A 14,297-nucleotide genomic window follows, 5' to 3' on the forward strand; every position below is an offset into this window, starting at 1 on the left:
TTCAGTTCATGGTAACCAGGACACAAAGCTGGCAGCCCAGAGGCTTTCCCTGGCCATCATTTTGGTATTGTGCATGACATAATTCTTAAAATGGCATTTTGGCCATGTGACCTGTAATTCTGGTTCCAAAAAGGTAAGAGATGTGTTTGTGTGTGCTTGCCCTCTCTAAGTTGTGTTCTTCTATAAACTTAAAATTGCATGTAAACTGCCATATAATGTGCAGGGACTTTCTCTATTATATTTTTTTTTTTTTGCTTGATGGTTCTCAGCAGTGAGGACCACATTCTCTTTGCTCTCTGTTCTGATTAGGGGGACTGTGTGATGAAGTTACCTGGGGAAAAGGCAAAATGAGAGATAGACCTTCACCACCTGCTTGACATTGCTTGCTATGGTGTGTCCCACCTGTAAGGCCAGTCATCACAGCCCCACCAGATTCTGCACAGTTAAGGCAGAACTACCTCAGCTGTATTCTGGTCTCACATAAAAGAAAAACTGGGTCCTTACAGCCAGATCCTGCCTTTTGCAGGCAGAGGCACAGAAATGAAGGGGGAAGGGAGCGTTCTCTGCAGCCTGCCAGCTCCTCCTGTGCACTATCTCTTTACTGAATAGGAATAAAAAGAACAGGGCCCAGATGGGCTACTTATGATTGACAGGTGTCAGGATGTGTGTGCAGCTTTGTCAGTCAAGCTGCTCCATGTCAAATGAACAGCTAAATGGTCCAGGCTTCCACTTGTTTTCCCAATCTAAAATGCTTATTAAAATCAAGCCAGAAGATATAGATGCAAGTATTTAGCATTTTGAGCTACAGCTAAATATGTGTCATAGAAATTCAGCCAGATTCTTCATAAAGTCTCTTGCGTAAAGTTTGGGTTCATCTGTGTGGACAATGATATATGTGTGAAGTGTATTCATAAACTGCATGGTTATCATCCAGCATTTTTATTGCCTCTGCAGGTGATTGTGGAAAAAACCTGCATTTTTGGATTGCACGCCTTTCCAAAATTTGCGTGAACAAATAACCACTACAGCTCTCACTGTTTATATTTGTAATGTATATTTGTAATGATTGCCATGTTGAGACCAACAACCATCTTTTAACTTACATATAAAATGATGCCATTTTTGCAAGTGCTACTCAATGCTTGTTTGAAACTTTGTTTGTATCTAACTGTATTAACAAAAACCGATGTTTTATTAGCTATGGGTTGGTTTTTGGATTTTTTTCATCTTTTGTTGTATTTGTTTGTTAGTTTGCTTTTAATCATAATTCATTATTCCTCTGTTTTAGAAAATGTAGTTTTCCAGGTAGGTAACAGAAAAAATATTGCCATATATATGTGATACAGGACATTAGAAAGAGCGATCAGTGAGTTGAGGTAAATATTGGTAAAGTCTGCAAAGAACTATCTAACTTTGATAAACTCCATAGAAGACACTCACAAGTAATGACACCAGTAGCCAATGGCTTTCCCTTTGTGTCACATTCAAGAGTATCAGGTCCTTTTTGTCCCCCTAGATGTCTGTGTTGTATTTTTGCACATGGCTTCTTTGTTAATTCCTTCCATGAAGTAAAAAAACCCCACCCATACATAGTTGCTAAGTTGAGTCAAAGCTCTTTTCTAGAAAAGAATTTACCTCTGTAGCCTCAGAGGGTCCCTTGCTGTCCATATTCTTTGTTTATGTGAGGTTATATATGTTTTTGGTAGACGTTGCTTGTGCTCAGCAAGGTAAATAAAATGTTATATTAAAAACTTGTTTCTTCATTCAAGTCTCAGGGCAAAAAACAAAAGAAACATTATTTTTCTTGTTTACAGCCAGTTCACAGGAACTCCCCTGTGGAAACACACATGTATACTTAAGGCTAGAGAATAAATGCTCTGACTCAGAGTCAGAAGGAGTAAGCAGCCCTTGTTCCCACAGCAGGCAGCTGCTGCCTTTCAGCTCAGCTAGGCTCTGTTGCCTCCATCAGCTCCCTGCCAGACACATGTACAAATCATCTTCTGTCTCATGTCTTAGGTTTTGTTTTTCTCTGATGATTTGTTTTTGCTAGTTATGCTAGTTAGTTATTCCATGACTAGGAGAAAAGAGTCGTTCCTTCACCAGGGGTGACACAGCTTGCACAATTACCTGTGTATCTTATCTTATCTTATCTTGGTGTCTTCTCCTTCCAGTACTGTGCAGATGCTATTTCCTTTGCAGAGAAAGAGAAGGATTCAGTGAATGGGGAAGTGACTGAAACATGATAGCACAAGTCAGGATTTATAATATCTTTGGCTAAATTTGGGTGGCATTTTGCTCTAGTATTTCTTGACCACTTTCTGATTCTGGTGTTTCTTGACATGCCGTCATTCTGACAAGCATTTCAGTTTTATGTTGATGATCTTTTGTCCCTTACTGGAGCAGACAAGACCAATAGTCAGATTTCATACACAAAACTGAGTCAGTTGTTGAAAAGATGTGTAAAGCTTAAAAGCTGTTTCTAACTGCAGTGCAGTTCAAGAAAAATGTCACCCAAAAGCCCTCCTCCTCCAAAAGCCACATCATAAAATAACAACCAGTAAAGAGTCCTTTGTTCTTTGCAACTACCACTGCACTCAGCTTTGAGTTGACAGGGTCTAATAATAGACAGGCTGATGTCATCTTGCATTTTTAAAAGACTTTTGTTATTAGAGTAATTAGGTCATCTCACCTTCAATATTGAATTTCAGAAATTCATACAAGTTTTCCTAAAGATTAGATAAACAGCATGCTAGATTTGTTTGAACCATAAGAAAAATAAATTTAAACCAAGGTCTCACCTCTCTTTCAGTGAAATAAGTGATATACTTCCAAAAACTCACTTGGCTATGCAGCCTCTGGCTGTTCTGTTTCATGAGGATGTACAATTTCACCTTTTTTCTTACATTAAAGATGAGTGATATTCAGGAACGGTCCAACTATTTTATTTCATGGAAAGTGATTTTTTTAAACATAGACATTTTGTACCAAAGTGTAGTTGTTGCTGATCAAGTTTACATTTTATGAGTGAAAAAAAAAAAGGGTTTTTTTGGAAGACCATCCCAAATCCATAGATGTGATGAACTGAATATTTCTGTGTGCTTATATGAGATCCTGTGGTGACTCACCAAAATAATAGACCCGATACTTCCTTGTTCTCTAAGTCTCTTGGTGCTTTTTCTTCTTGGCTGAGTATTCCAAAAAGACCAAATATTTTATACAAATTATTTGACCATCCATAGTACAACCTCACTGATGATCTAGTTTAAAAATTACTCTAAACTTTTAGGAAGAATGGGAGACTAAGATGTCTACATGAAGTCTACATGAAGTTTGCTATAGTTTAAAATGGACACATAGCTGATATGAACTGGAAATAATCTGTTTTCAGTGTTTTCACAAATAAAACTTTTTGGAGATAGCACACCAAGAAAAATAAATACATCTACCTTAATATCTCAATTTCCCATGGGATGAAAATTTTGATGTTTCTATTGACCCTACAAAAGTGCAGGAATTTGAAGCTCATTTAGGAGAAAAAATATTCCAGGCAAATCATATGGAAAATATAAACTCTCTTTTCTGAAATGGAGTGATTTTCATCAGCTTCACAGGGTTTTAGGTACCTTTGAAAAGGAAACTACTTTTATAGACATCAAACCTATGCTCAGAGGCTGACAAAGAAATATCCAATTTTGAAAATCTTGTTTATCACATTTATAATGTTCCAAGCTCATCTGTAATTAATGAGCCACTTTGCTGCTCTGAAGATGATGAAGTTTGTTTCTGAGATATGCAGTACACGGAACTGCTCAAAGCTCCCATATCTGGGGTAATTTGGCTGTGTGAGTCCTGTCCTAGGACCTCTCAAAAGTCTTTAGCTCAATTTTTATTCCTAAATGCATTCTAGGAGTGACTGAATATTGCATATCTGAAACGAGGATGGCAGTAGCACAGCCTGATAGGCCTTACCTGTGCCTCCTGTAGTATTCCAAGAGACTTGTCAATGCATGCTGCATAGTGCTAAGTTTTGATTTTGTCCTGAAAAATACAGGGAAAATTCACAGGCTGAAGAGGATGCTGAAGATTAGGCAGGCATTTGAAAAAATTTGCAGAGATGAGGCTTGTAATGTTGTCTCCAGTAAGAGTTATGTTTAACAGTGAGAAGAGATTTGCAGTACAAAAGCAAATCAGAGTGTAAGGTAAGTTTGACCATTAAGCTGGCAATGATGATTAACAAACCAAAGTTTTTTATGGCTCATTAACCTTTGATAGACAAGTTCCTTATGCAAATAACAACCTTTTAATCCCTTGTCCAAAGCAAACTCTCTCTGAGATGATAAAATATTTTAAATAATTGAGATTTTACTTGTAGCTTCTGTGTACTAGGGGGGGTCTAGAGCTTCTCAGGAGGGCAACAGCCTGAATTTTATGTGCAAGTTCACTTTCCTGAGATTCCCAACCAGTTTTGCAGGCCTGGGATGTGGATATGTTCTGCAGAATTTCTGCCTGTGCAGCTTCACCAAAACTGAATGCCACAGCTTTGTTGTTGTATGTAATACTGATTGTACTTGGAAAAATGTAGTATTGGCAGATGAATCATAGACTTCCAGAGTGAGCTAGAACATATTAAGAAAATAGCCCTTTAAAAACACATTCTTTTTAAAAAATTAATTTTAATTTCCTAATATTTTATTAATAAAGTTTTAACATTTATCTGGTGCTGGCATGTCACTAATTACATGTTTATACAAGTGAGAAACATTATTAATACTTCTTCCCTGGAGTGAGAAACTTTCCACAAGGCACTTTGATACAGTTTTTGGAGAGGCATGCAAAATTGGTTCACAAAGAGTCTCACCCTGCAGCAACATGGGGGTTTGTTTTCCTGTTCTATAGGCAAAGCTGACTGCAAATACTTTTTGTGCCTTGTTCAAAAGGTTTCTTTGTACAATACACCTGAGTTGTTCTTTAAAGATGGCATCCCTCAGCAGGATATGAGACTGCCTAGCAGGCAGCAGGGCAGGCAGTAATTGTTCCTGCATCAGCCACCGGGTAAACTGGAACAGAGTTGTGAAGAAGAAGGACCTGGCCAAACTTCCTTCTTCCACTTTCTTCCAGATCTTTCTTCTATTTCTGATGCAAGGCAAGAAGAATGGGATGTCAGCTAATTGTGTTTTGTCCTTGGATACCCTCAATTTAACTAGCACACTAAAATACATGTTCCCACCCCTGTCCCACTCACAGATGGAAAGAAAATAAATATCTTGTGATCTTCTTCAAGCGGGAGTCTCTTTGTCCTCCTCCGAAGTTGTTTGGTGCCATATTACAAATCCTTAATTAGTGTAATGAGCTGGAAACATGTAGCATTGTAACTGTGATTGACCCCACAGTAGCTGCAAACTTCCATCTGGCACAGAAAAAAAAAAGAGAAAAAAAAAGAACTTTCACAGAATAGAAGAGGATGTACTCATTAGATTTGAACTAGAAACCTATTTTAGGAAGATGTGCCATTAGGAAACAATGGCAATATATCAGATAAATCATCCCAAACCAGGAGATATGTACACTGCACAGGATAGTGCTAGGCAGTATCAAGCAGCCCAGAAGCAGGACTGCAGTGAATGGGCATTGGCACTGCAGCATGTTGCTCTTGCTCAGTTTGTCCCTGGCAGGGTGAGGGAAAGCCCAGAGTGGCATTTGAGCATCATGAGTGGTGTGAAAATGGAAACTTTGTGAGGAGAGGTGTTGTACCAGTACAAAGCATAGCACAGAAATAAAGCCTTTGTTTTAAAGGTCCCTTCCCACCTGAACTATTCTATGAATCTACTGGAGTGCTGGAAGTACTGCTGTGAAGACAGGCTGAGAGAGTTAGGCTTGCTCAGTCTGGAGAAGAGAAGGCTCTGGGGTGACTTTGTTGCGGCATTTCAGTACCTAAAGGGGGCCTACAAGAAAGATAGGGTCAAACTTTTTAGTAGGGTCTATTGCAATAGGACAAGGGGTAATGCTTTTAACTAAAAGAGGGTATATTTACCGTAGATAGAAGGAAGACTTTTTTTTTTACAATGAGAGTGGTGAAACACTGGCATGGGTTACTCAAAGAGGTATAGATGTCCCATCCCTGGAAACATTCAGGGTGAGGTTGGACCAAGCTCTGAGCAACCTGATCTAGACGAAATTGTGCCTACTCATTGTAGGGAGTTGTACTAATGACTTTTAAAGGTCCCTTCCATCTCAGATTTTCCTATGACTCTGTGATTCTATATTAAAGAGAAATATGCATTAGATGAAGTTTAGAATTTCTGCCTTTGCAGCAAGAATCATTAACCAGAAACCAGAAGACAGAGGTATGCAAGGGAGCTAAATACTCCAAACTGACAGAAATTTAAATTTGGATTACACTGAAAATCCAGAGCCATTACTAACCATGACTCCAAATGCCTCACTGGAAACCTACAAATAAAACCAAGGACAGAAGACAGCAAATGAGCCAACATGCAGAGGAGGCAAGGGTTGATCTTCATTTGTTTGCAGTCAAGTGCTTTTGCAAAAGCAGCACAGGAGTGCTGCAGGTCTGGCAGAAGGTGAAGCTGAGCAGCAGTGCACCTGGCACATGTCCCCAAGGCAGGCACAGAACTGATGCCTGGAGCCATGCGAGGGCAGCACAGCTGTACAGCCATGAAGCAGCAGCTCATGTCTCTTGTGTAGCTTAACAGCAAACCAGCACTCTGGAAGAGGAAAAAGGTGTCTCATCACTACACAATCCATGGCAGATGTGTTTCAGTCTGTGTGAAGACAAAAATGTTGTTTGAGAAGAAAGCTACATCTTTCAACACAGCAGGAGATAAAATAAGATGTTAACAGGCTCCTTACCTCAGCTACCCAGCAACTAGAAAGGATTAGATCTTCTCTGAAAATCTTCCTGATAGCAGCACCTGCTGAGATTTGGAAATTCCTGTCTTTTAGCTCATTAAAATGCAGACACAGCCTGTTTCTGATTCCTGAATTACAGTTACAGTCCAAAGGGGCCAATCTCACAGCCTTCAACCCTGTACACAATACTTTTGCTGAAACTGAGTTTGAATAACAACTTCAGAACCAGTTCACAGGGGCTAAAATTTAACCTGAAATAATTGCCAGGGTGGAGAGCCCTTGAAGTTCTCTTGTCTGTTAGAGAGAAATGAAGGAGTCTCCACAAATGAGTAGAAGATTGTGCAGGTGGAACATAGGTGCTAAAACTGTCCTTTGTGATGGGCACCATAAAGCTTGCTGCATGAGTCATCTCAGAGTTTCACAGAAGGGGAATTATATGAGTGCCTGACCACTACTTCAGCCTGTCTGAAGGCAACCTTCCAGCTTATGTTACTCAGGAATTTGGACAATGTGATCACAGCTGTCCTGTTCTTAAAAATCCAGGAAATCTACTTCAAGTAGAATGTTAATATCCTTCCAGCTGTTTTTTGATTGTAAATGTAACTATATGGTTTGTGAAGTAAGAATTGTTTCCATTGTGAACATCACTCCATATTAACAGTGTGATCCAGGAGCCACATGAATGGTATTAATAGCATCTCCATCCTTGGGCATACTCAGTAATTGACAGGAGAAGGTTCTGAGTGACATGCTGCAATCACAGAGATGATTTTCTGTTAGATATACCTCCAGAGCCCTCTCCCAATCCAAGTCTTTTAGGATTTTATTATTCTCTTGCCTAGACTATTAGGACTTTTGGTCTTGTATTATTTAAGAGGATACATGGTCTGTTAAAAATAAATCTAATTATTTCCTGGAATCAGATTGTCTAGTGTTGGCTCGTGTATCTATTGGACTTGCATCACATTCTGGAAAGGGAGCACATCTGAAAAAACAAGTGGACTGTTGCAGAATGAGAAAGGAAAAGCTGAAATTCAATTCCAAAAGGAGACTAGAGTGCATAATATTGCTAAGCAAACAAAATAACTAGAGCATTCAAAATTTTGCTTAGTAATTCTTCTGTACACAGAATAGCAGGGTTTTTTACTTGTTATTCTGACAGAAGGGGTTTCAGTTTTGTTTGTATAAACTTCTGAGCCTGAGTTAAGCCCTTTTCATTATGCAGGGTGAACACTGCCTCAACCCTTCCCCCAAAGGACAAACAGGCCTTAATTTTGTTGTTTGAAAACTTAAAGATCTTAATTCTTAGAATCTTCAGTCATCTCTCATGAGGCAAGGACTCGCTGCCATGAGTAGAACCATTGAATCTCTTGAATGATCAGTGCTTGCTCTTGGCTATGTACAAATTTCACATTGATCCAGGGGATCAGCGCAAATTCCATGTATTCCAAATGACTAAGTGTGCTCGGAATACACACTGCAGAAGTACTAAACCAAACCTGCAAATTTCTAAAGCAGACATTCTTACAGGAATGCTAAGTGAGAGCTGAAGTATTTGGTTAGGCGATACACATATGTAGTACACCTCACACAGTTACACAAACAAAGTAGCCATATTAATGAACTGTATCTTAGTAATTAGGGAAAGTAAGATTTTTGTGGACATGAGTTTTGGTAGTGATCCTAGTAAATTCAATTAAGCTTGCACCCATTGTTTTAATGGTTATATCCATTAATTAACAAAATGTGCTTTAAAAACTAGACTTGCTAATAATTACAATAACTGCTTTGTAATTTAAATGTCAATTAAAAACAAATCACTGTTGTGTTTTACTGCCTACATACACTGATTTACTCTGGATGCATTCCAGGGCACATATATGTACTCTGAATGCATTTACTCTGCTTTCTAATTTCACCTGATGATTTACCAGTTGTGGAAAGCTTCTGGCAAATTACAAGTCAGCATTCTCCTTCTGCATTATACTGTGAAAAATTTAACCTAAGTCAGATATAGATGCTTGTACTCTAGAATCTGCATTGCTGTGGGCTATACACCACTTGTACACAATATGAACAGCCTGATGGCTGGACAGACTGTCAGTGTGCTTCAGCAAACACATTAGAAACAAATTTTCTTCTGAAGATTCTGAGAGAGTTACAGCATACTGAAATTGCTGTCTCTCTGTAAGGGTTGATGTGTTTCTTCTACAAGCAGTTTGTCCTGGTGGCTTTGGGCACCACAGGGGACAGAGTGAAAATACTACTCAGACTTTCCCAACTCCTTAGTGCCAGAGAAAGACAATGTTATTTGGACAATATTAGAACTGTTTAATAAAAGAGTAGAAGAAGACCAAGGCCATGCAAAGTGCACAGCCAAAAAACTCCACCATAATCATGACTTATTCCCCATAGGGGAAGGATGGGAGAAACATGCTTCAGGGAAAGCAACTAATATATCTGGGAAGATAATTCATTGTAAGTTAATCCAAGCATACCGCAGAAATACCTCTGTTGGTGACTGTTCTGCATAGATGTCATTCTTGATTTGTGAATAGCTAGCACCAGGGACTGGGAAAATGTCTCATATTGACTCATGCATTCCTTCATGGGTTATTCATAAATAAGTAGTGCTATCTAACTCTGGCTAACAAAAATGCCTCATGTAAAATTAATAGAAGCAAAACCCAGAAGGATCTTTCTGTGTTCAGAATCCGTCCCTCAAAAGCAGTTGTCTGATAAAGCTTTAAAAGAAATGTTCCTGACTATTCAGGGTGCCTACAAAGGGAAGGTGCTGGGCACCCACAGGTGAACTACTAACTTTTCATTCTTTATTACTGAGGACAGAAGAAACAATACTCCAAGGAGCAAGATTCAGAACATCTTTGTCCACTGCCTGTATGCAATATATCCACTACTGAGATATTATAACGTTTGCTTCCTTTTACTTTCATATGATTTCCAAGAAACATTAAAGCATCCAAAATCCCAATGAGGCTGTCCTAGTATTAATAATAGGAATATTCAGTGCACCTCTAAAGCAAAGCTGGGGGAAAGCAGTCAGAATGATCAGGCTTTGTGTAATACCAAAACTGGCACATTTCTAGGTCAAAGGGGATTGATTTCAAAATACAGACCTCATGTGGGAATCGTCTTGGCAGCACCTCTCACTTTTGATACTGAACTCAAATCAAAACAAGGTATCAGTTCCCTACACAGGAAATCCACTGAGTATAAAAACACCCTAATGAAATCAATCTCTGTGAGTGATTCTAGCCTTCAGTGCTACTTCTGTAACTGGTTAAGATCTGTTTACAAAAAAAAAAAAAAAAAACAAACCCAAAACCAGAGATTGGCAAAGCCATGTTAGATGATGCTGAGGACAGAGATCAGACACCTCTCTGGAGTCTGGGAGCCATTGGGTGCTGTGAGAAAGGATCCAAACTTAGGTCCTTCACAGCATGAAGAGGTGATCTCATCATTAGCTGAGTAGAGAGTTCCTCTCTTTTGTAGTATTGTGAAGAGAACTCCTGTCCCATCCCTGACCTTCTACACTGCTTTGAATAGAATGCTTGTCAGAAAGAATACAACACACAACTTACAATTTTTTTCTCTTTGATTTCACTTAAAACTCTAGGAAGGTTTATGTGTGCACGTACACACATGCAGAGATTATTTCTTCCCTTCTGGGGTGAACTGTCACCAGATGACACAAGCAAAAACGACGCACCACAGCCTTGGTCACGATGAAGAGACTAATTTATTTTTTCTTACTCCAATCTTTTATAGTTCTCAAAAGATGCCAGTGGATTGGAGGGTGAACGTGCCACCTCTCCAACGACACTGGACAAACTACCTGTACATCAAATTTCTCTGCTTCTATGAAAGAATGCAAAACAATAGGTTGTTTACAGAAAGTTGTGTGAGAAAGTTCTCTACAAGAATGTAAACTCAGAAGGCTTTAGAAAACTCTTGATAACCAGGGCGGCAGTGAACAATAAATGGTTAAGGCAGTTGTGGTACAGACCAGCTCCATAGATGGTCAAGGTGTGGTTTCTGCTAAGTGTTTGGACTGATTGCAGCTGAGACAACTGAAGGCACTGAATGGCCAGCACCCGAAGAAGATGCTCCAGGAACCAGGCATGAAATCTTTATCAGATTGAACCTGAGTGAAACTTACAACCTTGTCTCCAAGACTTTGTGGTACTAATAAACTGTGTGAACTACATGAATAGCAATGGTATTCAGAGATGAGTTAATCCACTGATTACTGGAAAAAAAAAGACTTAACCTTTTCACTCATCCCTTGAGTAATCTATTCTTATTAGTCAAGGTCTAAAGAAAGCAACAACCCATTTGCTGAGCTCTCCAATGGATAAACTGTTCCAAGAACTAGGGAGTTTCAGCTCCAAGGAAGAATTCAATTCCCTAAGAATTTCCTATTACATCCTGGTGTCCATGAATGGAAATATGGTGATTAAAAGGTAAAAGTTATCTTTCCTGGCAGCAAAGTCACACAACAAGACATCTTAGAGATGTCACCTACAACAGGAAAACTACCTGTCACTTGATGCTGTCAGCATGGAGAGCACTAGAAGTAATTATACTTAATGGTGCCAGGTGAAAAGGTGCAGAGAAGGCCAACCTGTATTCATTACTACTTCAGAAACTGCTTTTAAGCCCATTTAAAAACAAGCTCTGATGACATCTTCCCAAATGACTTGAAACTCGGTCAGTTCTGATTTAAACTTCCACGATGTTGTTCTGCACCATAACTCCCATAATCGTTGTCTCTCGAGGGTAATTTTCAAAGGCTCCAGGACAGGAGTTTTGCAATACTTGATTTGACTTGCAAATCTTGATTTTTTCACTCTTCAGCTAACCTGAAAAATTGAGATTGAAATTAGTTGCAGTCTTTGTCAAATGGCAACTTTTGGTTTTTTTTTCTCTTTTCTCCTTAAACAACAGACAAAATAATTGCAGAGTAAAGTCCATTACAGGATTCAAATCTTGCAATGTTTTCCTGGTTTTTAAGATGTTAATTTGTTTAAAAAGCTTTAAGATTAAATTTTTAATGTTTTGCCTGTTTCTTCTCCTCCTGGGGGTGAAACTACTTGCTGTATTTTACTCCTACGTGCAAGTAGCTATGATCCCCATATCCCTTTGTCCTAGTTACATTTTCAGTGGAACTCCCTCCCCCCTGCCAAGTCGTCTGTTCTCTTCAGAGTGGACAGAATACCGTCACACAAGGCTGTGGTTATTAATCTAAACTGAATCTCCTAGTTTTGTCCTCTAAGCTTGTCTCTCCTAACCACCATTTAGGAAAGGGAAGGTGCTGTCCACCCAAAGCGGTCAAGAGCTTGTAGCTAGCACAGTTAGTAACATATCTTGATACCACCCTTCATCTGAGGAAGGGGAACTCCTGGGTATAGCTAGCTGAGAAAAATATTTTCATGTGAGTTAAGTCTGATGGACCTTGTCTGTCATCTTAGCAAAAGATGGCAATACCTGGATGAGTCCATTATCAGAGACAGCTCCTAGAGACTGAGTGAGGCACCAGAAGACTGGAAAAAGACATGGGCAAGGCCTGGCTTGAAAAAAAAGGGCAGAGAGACTGAAGAATCAAGACACCTAAACAGTTAGCCTAATTCAATTCTTGGAAAAAGCTCTGGAACACAACAAGAGAAAAGTGAAACTGTAAGCCTCCAAGGACAGACTGAGTAACTGTCAATGTAGAATACTCAGGAGTAAAATGTTTTAAACCAGTGTACTTCATGAACTAGGAAAACATTGCCATAACACTGGGTGGACAGACTTTCTAAAAAAAGAAACTGTTGATGCTTCACTGTCAAAAGGAAGAGTGTCTTGGAAAATTTTCATGAACTCTAAGATAATGTCAGTGTTGTTTCTGTTACATGTTTTGCTGGTTACTTTAATGGTAGAGGGGAGAATAGAGATATTAAGTTGGACTATAAAAAAAGTTGCTGGAGGCTGTGAGACAGAGTCCAAAATAATCTTGACAAATTGAGAAAATGGTCTCTGGAAAAAAAAAAAAAAGCAGCAATTTTATAAGGACAAGTGCAAGCTACCATGCAGGCAGAAATGCTTCAGTAAATACAGAATGGGGGACTACTGAGTGAGTCAAAGGAGCTATGATTTTTTACATCATGCCCAGATGTGACCTTTTAATGACACTGAGCCCATGGAAAAACCACATCCAGAGAAGTGATTATTCAAGGGTTGAGCAGGAGGAGTTGATATTAGTCATTATGTTGCTATTGGATTGAAGTCTGTAATTCCAAAACCAATAAAATGCTGACACTTCAGCTGGATTGCAGATGGACCCAGTTTCGTCACTGCTACTGCAATACAGCAGGAAATGCTAAAACTGTTGGACTGATATAGGTAATGGCTATTTCAGTGACTACAGATTTCCATAGGGAGTGAAATGTCACCACATTAATTTTGTGGATTTTTGCTCTCTGCTTTATTCAATCCAAGTCAAAAGGAAGCTTGCCATCTGCCAGCATGCTGGGGAACTTATAGTCTGAACTGCTGCAAAGTTTATTCCCCTGCCCCATGACTGGGAGTAGAAGGCGGTGTTTTAATGAAAATGCAAAATGTTAAACCCACATTGATGCTGTTCTAGACCTGAAGCTTGAGTGTTTGGGGAGCTGATATCATCCACACACTAAAATAGGCAAATCTGCACTTTTCAACTCAGACTCATGCCATTCTTGACTGATATGATTTTGTAACTCCAGTTGTAGCAATGCAAAATGGACTGAAGTTCAGGCTTTGGTCCATGGCATTGTTCTCACTTCACTCAGGGGAATGGGATAAAGGAAATAAACACAGATATAGAATCATAGAGAGTTTAGTTAAAAGTGACTTTTAAGGACCATCTAATCAACCCCTTTGCAATGAGCAAGGACACCTACAACTAGATCAGGTTGCTCAGAGCACTGTCCAGCCTGTCTCTAGGGCTGGGGCATTGACCCCTTCTATGGGCAACCTGTGCCTGTGTTTTACTGCCCTCATCATAAAAAATGTCTTACTTATAAAAGAAATATAGGGCAATAGGCCCTACTGAAAGCTCTGTCCCCATCTTTCTTTAGGTACTGGTAGGCTGCAATAATATCTCACTGGAGTCTTCTCTTCTCCGGGATGAACAACCCAATTCTCTCAGCCTGTCTTCATGGGAGAGGTGTTCCATCCCTCTGGTCAGCTTCGTGGCCCTCCTCTGGACTTACTCCAACAGGTCCATGTCTTTCCTGTGCTAGAGACTCCAGAACTGGACACGGTACTCCAGGTAGGGTTTCACCAGCGCAGAGCAGAGGGACCCAATCCCCTCCCTTGACATACTGCCCATGCGGCTTTTGTTGCAGCCCTGGAAAGAATTGCCTTTCTGGGCTGCAAGTGTGCAT

At 39.6% G+C, this 14,297-nt stretch overlaps 1 long non-coding RNA gene across 3 annotated transcripts in view; it reads right to left on the bottom strand.

Moving 5' to 3' along the window:
- Positions 1-4,653: 4,653 nt before the first annotated feature.
- LOC128784738 (uncharacterized) overlaps positions 4,654-14,297 on the bottom strand; it is a 56,121-nt gene continuing 46,477 nt past the window's right edge. For 2 of the 3 annotated variants that reach the window (XR_008429593.1, XR_008429595.1), the window contains one exon: positions 10,653-11,753. This is a non-coding gene — a long non-coding RNA (uncharacterized LOC128784738). Of the gene's footprint in view, positions 5,408-10,652; positions 11,754-14,297 lie in introns of those variants that run through there. The other variant, XR_008429594.1, reaches the window with a different exon arrangement.

This window comes from Vidua chalybeata, chromosome 2 (assembly GCF_026979565.1).
Source record: "Vidua chalybeata isolate OUT-0048 chromosome 2, bVidCha1 merged haplotype, whole genome shotgun sequence".
Classification (NCBI taxonomy): domain Eukaryota; kingdom Metazoa; phylum Chordata; class Aves; order Passeriformes; family Viduidae; genus Vidua; species Vidua chalybeata.